This window comes from Belonocnema kinseyi, chromosome 5 (assembly GCF_010883055.1).
Source record: "Belonocnema kinseyi isolate 2016_QV_RU_SX_M_011 chromosome 5, B_treatae_v1, whole genome shotgun sequence".
Lineage (NCBI taxonomy): Eukaryota > Metazoa > Arthropoda > Insecta > Hymenoptera > Cynipidae > Belonocnema > Belonocnema kinseyi.
Genome location: NC_046661.1, coordinates 98,592,077 through 98,599,489, shown reverse-complemented (window position 1 = coordinate 98,599,489; position 7,413 = coordinate 98,592,077).

Below are 7,413 nucleotides of genomic sequence, written 5' to 3'. Positions count from 1 at the left end.
AAACTAAGTAACCATTACATAATTTTTGGATAGAGTACCCCGTGTGGGAAAAATGTTCTGGCGCAGTCCCGGCCCAGACCAAACCGTCTGCTTTTCGATCTCGAGGTTGACCAGATGGTCTGGCCTGGGCCTGGTCAAAAGTGTAACTTTTTTTTTTGGCTTGCGCCAGGCCAAACCGTATGGTCAGTCGCTAGTTATTGGCTTGTCAGCCACTAGTTGATGGCTGATTAGCCACTAGTTGGAGGCTGTTCAGCCGCTGGCTGGAATCCCTTAATTTTTTTAATGACTTTGAAAAAAACCATTCATCTCCAAAAGTGTATATTTATCTGATCAGCGCCAAACCAGAACCAGACCAGACTCTCAAGGAGATAAAAAGGTCTTGGTTTGATAAAGTAAATTTTTGATTTTTTATCATTTTCGACACTCTGTGACTTTTTCGAAATATATCCAAAAAAAATTTCTAATTGCACTTATAACTTCTTTGACTTCGGATAGGTGATCAGTGCCTGTCCTGGACCATACCAGACGTTCCAGATTATAAAATGCCAAGTACTTTCAGTAATTATATTTAGAACTGACAGGAATAGAATATTTTGGAAATTCCAAAAAATGATTTAAAATAGTTTGTTGGCACGGGGCTAGACCATTTTGTTAATGCATTTTTCAAATTAAATATTTGTGAAAATGTTTGAAAACATTATATAATGATGATTTTTAAAATAATAATTTTATGGTCAATCGAACTTTGTTGTTGTTTTTTTTAATCAACATAAGAAGATATGATATCACGAATATCCTATAAATAATAAGGCGGTATGAAAATAAAAAATGTGATGCGTATTGGAATGCTAAAAAAGTATAATTTCAGAATCAATATATATGCAGCTTGACTACTTGCACTCTAAAAAAATGTTGAAAATTTTTTTCCTTGCAAAGTTTTTAAATTTTCTTGTGACATAACTTTTTTAAATTCCTGGAGGTCAACAAGTCTTCACACGTTTTTCCGGATTTGAATTACTTATTTCCTAAGAAATAATTCATATTTAATTCACCCTTGTTTAATAAAAAAAAGTCTTAAAAACTGTGGAAATTGCAGAAACATTTTTTGGGTACCAAAAAATACCAAAATCAGAATTTTTTTAATTCACTTTATTTCCAATTTTGATTCTTGGGTTATGACCATTTTTCTCCTCAAATATTAAAATAATTGATTGAAATCCGACAAGAATTGGAAAAACTTTTTTGACCTCTAGGAATGTAACAAAATACAAAAAAACAATAAGTTTTTAAATATCCCTTCAATAACACTGCTAATAGGGATCAAAAAAACCCATAGTGAAAAATTATGTTTTGCGAGATTTTGGCAGTGATAATGATTTTTTGCGATTTTTTTAATGCAAATTCTTTGGAAAAAAATTTATTATTATTTTGAGCCATTTCCTTTTATAATAATGTTAGAAAGTTGATTTTTCTGAAATATTTAACATTTTGTCCACGTTTCACTCAGAACAAAGAGCGAGGTAAAAATGCATGCAAGTTAACAAACATAATTGTTTGAAGAATTTGTTATTTTTCATAACTATCTTATCTTTTATAATTGCTATCAAGTTGCGGTTTTTGCTTAAATTTTTTAATTAAATGGAGTTTTAGTTCTGAAATAATAATAAATAAACAATAGAGAGAATCATTTTCGAAACTATTTTTTTTCTTTTTCGGTCAAAAGTTTTTCTGGAATAAAACTTTTTCTGGAATATGAAATATTCCTTAAATTTTTTATATGAATCACATTAAATTTCAATTTTCTTTGAACCTCTATAAATATAATTTTTTGTTGACAAATTTTTTTTTAGCGAATTTGGGGACGATATGCATGAAAATTATAAGAGTAAAAAATGTGGACCGCCCTTATGCTACAATAATTTAAACTAAAATTGTAATTAAATTTTAGTTAATAGCTATATGCCGATCTTCAATTTGGATTTTCTCAAAACAAGATAATTTTTTTGTATGAAACATTTATTATTTAGATTCAGCATTCCCATATCTAGGAAGCGTGTTTTTATAATTCCAAAAAACTAAAAATTAGATTTTTAATTGTTAAACAATAACTTTCCCGAACCTGGATAACGTTTTTAAATCAAACTTTTCTACTCTCAGTTCAATAACAATTCAGTTTGGGAGGGGACTTTTGTTGGATCTTTAAATCGGGATTTCGATTTTACAGAATGCTTTTTCGCTGACCTAAAAATTTCCCATTTTGTTGGTTATCCAAGTATCTAACTGCCACCATTTAATTATAGATTGTGGCGCGATTCTGGAATATCATGAGTTTAATTTTTTTTAAATAGTAAAAATGTTGTTCCCCTCCGTAGGCAGCACTTAATGGGAAACCTTAAAATGTAAAAAACAATCTAACAGGTGGCGGCCCTGCGGACTTAACCCCAAAAATCATTATGGAATACAATAACGTCCGACAAGGCGCATTTAAGATACTACATTCTTTTTGCATTCCAATTCAAAAATCGGGATTTTGAAATATCTGGAAGTACTTTTTACACGTTTTATGTTTACCTTATCTGACCAAATTATTTCTGTAGTTTACCAAATCCTTTTTTAGGTAAAGTCCGCAGAGCCACCACCATTACCTTTTATAGTGTGTTTTAGAGCTTAATTTTCGGCCTATGAAACTACTTTAAGCCGGAAAATAATTCAAGTTTAACCAAGATTTAGGGTCCATTCTTAAACTACGTAACAGCTCAAGGGGCGGGGGGGGGGGGGGGGTCGTAACAATCTGTTACGGAAGGCGGGAGGGGCCCTTCATTTATGTACGCAATTTTTTCAAATTCGCAAAAACTTTCTCCTGAAGATTATCTTTTTAGTTATAAATTCTATTACTTGGTTGAAAATTTAACAATTTTCGTAACCATATATCTTTTTTGGTTTCAAATTCAATGGGTTAAAAATACAGCTATTTTTGTAGAATATTAACCTTTTGCTTAAAATTTATATTTTGTTGCTGATAAGACAGTTTTGCTGGAAATTAAACTATTTCCTAGAAAAAAATTTGTCGTTTTTTATTAAAAATTCATTTGTTTTAATACAAATTTCATCTTTCCTGGATAAAAATGCAGAAACTATTTGGTAGAAAATTCAACTATTTGTCAAAAAAATCCTTTTTGGTTGAAAAAAAAAATTATCTTTTTGGATTGATCATTGAATTTTGTTCGTAGATACTAATTTCTTGTTTAAAAATTGATATTTTGATCGTGAAAATATTTTTTTAATTTAAAAATTGATCTTCTTTTGTAGAAATATCATTTTTTTAAATCAAAATGCAACTTTTTGACTAAAAAATAATTCTTCTTTGCTTGAGTATTCAACTATTTTGTTTGAAAGATGTGGTTAAATAATTTTTTAAAGAAATAATTTCTTTTTCTTAAAGATTGATTTTTTTTATTTGAAAATTTATCTTTTTCGTTGAAAGTTTAACTATTTAAAAAAATTTTTTTAATTGATATTTAACTTCTTGGGTAAGTGAAGCTATATTTTTAAAATTTTATTTTTTTGGTTGAAAATTTAACGGTTTCGTCGAAAGGCCTTTTTTTGTTTAAAATTAAGTTTGTAACTGAAAATGTAACTTCTAATTTTTTTAAGATTGATCTTTTTAAGTAGAAAATTCTCCTTCTTTAGTAAAAAAATAATTTTCTTGGTTTGAAATTTCATGTTTATCGGATAAACCTGCATCAGTTTTGTGGAAAATTATTTTTTTGCTGAAAAGTCATATTTTTGGTTTGAAAATTCAATTTTTAAGCAGAACATTCGTCTTTTGACTTAAAGGTTCAATAATTTAGATAAACTTTTACTTCTTTCTTGAGTGAAAAATCTTTACTTGTTGAAAATTCATATTTTTAGTTTCAAAATTTTTTTTTTTTTTGTATAAATTTCATCTTTTTTGATTGAAATATAAGCTATGATACATTTTTGTTAAAAATTCATCTTTTTAGGTTAAAAATTCATCTCTTATGTTAAAAATTTAAATATTTCGTTGGAAATTCAAGGATTTTGTTTAAAAGTAAACTTTTATAGTAAGAAATACATTTTTTTGTTCAAAATAAATTAGTAAATTGAGAAATTTTAATGTTGTATCTAAAATACTTTGTTATGTAATTTATAAAAGACTCTACGTTTAAAATATTACATAATTAAATTTCTGGTATTTGAATATTATAATGATCAAGGAAAATAAAAAATTAATCAAGGAAAAATCAGACAATTTTTTTAATGAAATTCTCGGACAGCACGCCTATTTCTACTAGCAATAACTAACAAAAAATTTCTGGAAACTAAAAATTACATACAGTAAGAGGGGGGCTAAAAATATAGGTTATGATTTGTTACAGGGGCGGGGAGGGGGGGTCTAATGTGGGCCTATAACCTGTTACGTAATTTTAGTATGGCCCCTTACAAGACATCAGAGTAAAGGAACCGAATTATCTTTGCAAATTAACAAATTTAACAAATTTAACAAATTAACAAATTAACATTATTTTTTTAACAAATTAACAAATTTCAAAGCTAAAAAAAATCTTACAATTTGTTTCGAAATGTGATCGATTTGAAAAATAGCGAATGAAAAATATTTGAGATTTGGAGCGTGTCTTGGGATTTAGAAGGATTGATCGTTCGGTCGATCGCTGGATCGACTGATCGATCCGTGTCGAGTCTTGGATAAGACGTAGACGATGTCATCGTCGTCCTCTTGGTCCTGCTTGTCGTTTCACTTGGACCACACGCATTGAACCGTCATTTCCTTTTCCTTCTCCATAGACCTTTCTCCTTCACCATCACCTCTTCATTCTTCAATCAATCAGTAATTTATAAACATTCTACAATGGTTGAAAATTAACCCGACCTTGATGGAAAAAAAATATTGAAAGGGATATTTTGTGAATGGACAGAGATATAAAGGATGAAAATAAAGATAAATAGATAAGCAGAATTGTTTTCTTAGTAGATTCCGTATCTACATTCCAAAAAAACTTCTTTTATACTTCATTCGAAATTGAAATTTAATTTTATTCCTTTGCATTTCTTTCCAATGTTATTACTGCCCGATCCACTTCTGAAGATTCTATCCTTTTCTGTCGCTTCTTTTTGTAATTCTGTCGGTTCTTCTTTTCAGTATTTTTTTTATTTTCTTCTATCCTGTTTTATCACTTTTAATTAACAATTTTTCTATAGAAAGACCATATTTTTCTATCCCTTTCATTGTATTTATTTTGCAAATAATTATATTTACTCAGAGAACTTCATTTCGTGAATGGATCACGATGGCATGAATGGAGAGCACTCTGAGATATGTATTTATAGAAACGAGTAGGAATTAGGATAGAAATGGATATAATTAAATATAGATTTTAGGCAGTTGTTGCTAAAATTAAATATATAAAAAAAATATTTTCTATGATTTTATGAATAAAAATAATATTACTGATATTTTTCAAATAGAAAACATTTCTTTAAATTTAAATTAAAGAATGTTTAATTTTTCAAAAGAAAAATATTTTAATAATGCTCTTTGCAATTGCATTTTTCCTGGCTAAGGCTTCTTACGTTCTAAACAAAGTTTCTGGCCAATTTTTGAAAAATTGTTGAAGCTTACTAAGTGATGAAAAAAAAGTGAAAACATTCTTCTCCAATATACTGTTACCAACTTTAAAACTGGATTTTTATTTGGCTGAAATCGTGAAAAAAATTTTTTTTAATATTCAAATTTCAAATGGTACAGGCAGTTTTTCTTTCCAAAACAAAACACTGCAGTACTTTTTGAAGTGAAATTCAGAGTAACATTAACTGAAGACAACTTCAAGGGAATTTAATAAAAGCATGGTAAGTACTACAAAAAAAACATTGCAGATAAGCAAAATAGCGTTCTCAAAAATTGAAATATTAAAATTAATGTAATTTTACAAAATCATTATTATAAAATAAAATTGGATTTTTTTAGTTGTAATTTTAACAATTTGTCAAAAGTAAAAATAAATTATTTCTGCTAAAATCATTTTTTTTTTTTTAATAGGAGAAAACTAATAGATAACTTTTTAAGTACAAAATTAATTTATAAATTGTTTAATCGAATGACGCTATTAGTATTTATGTATAAAATACAGATAAAATAATAAAATGTATTTTTTTTTAATTTCTTAAACATGGTTCTATTAAAAACCCCTTTCAATATAAGCTCAAATTTATTTTGAATATAACGCTGAAAATAAATGGCGTTTCTCGTTCAGAGCATGCGCAGACATTTCCAAGCTGCTGCGCAGCCATAAGGCTGCACCATGACTCGCGATTTTTCGTTCATGAGAAAGTGAATTCTGACTGTAATTTACTGCAAATTAAATGATTTTGGTAACTGATATTATTTTTGTATTTTTTTCATTTCGTTAAAATTGTCAAGTTTTAGTTTAATTTTGAAGAACAAGTAAATAGTTTAAAGCGAACTGGAAAATATTTGAAAAAAGTTAAGTTAACTAAAAATGTATTTTCAGAAAAATTAAACATCTTCGAGGCTTATAGTGGAGAAATTGGCAAATGTACTGCAAAATCACTAAACTCGACTTGGTTCTAAGGAATATATATTTGCATTTTCTTATGCACAAATTAAAAATAATATAAAAATATTCGAAACCTTTAACTTCAGGTCGCTTGTTGGTATGGTTATACGTCATTTCATTTATCTAATTTTTCATTTATTGGAGAAAATTCATAAATCTGTAAAAATTCTTTTTTATAACAAGAATCCAGAAACGATTTAACCAATTAGCTGATTTAATTTTCTTGTTTATTAAGTAAACCTCCTTAGTTTTTGTAACCAGTCCTTCAGTCATATTAATTAAATTTTCCCTTTTTTCTATCAACTTCGTTCAACTACGTAATTTTCGAAAAATCGATCTATATAAATAAATATAAAAAATAAAAAATTGTAAAATGTTAACTTCTAGCGTATAAATGTACACAATAGAATCCAATATTTTTTCAACAATCATCACAACACTAAATAAGTAACAGTTTTTCTTCATTCCGTTCTTTTTAACCCGATAAATATTGTTAAAAGTCACAACCACAGCCTCAGATAATTAAAGTTCTATTTTAATGCATATTAAATCATTAAACATTGAAAGTGAAAATATTAGAAATAGCTCACATTTTTTATTTTATTCTTAAAATTTTCAGAGTGGATTCCCAGTGGGAACAAAATTTGGCGACGTCTTTACGACATCGTTCTGACATCGTTACGACATCTTTACGACATGGTTACGACATCTTTACGACATCCTATGTCCATGTCCTTTCGGTGTTTTTGCGATATCATAAAGACATCGTCAGATCATACGACTTATTTACGATATC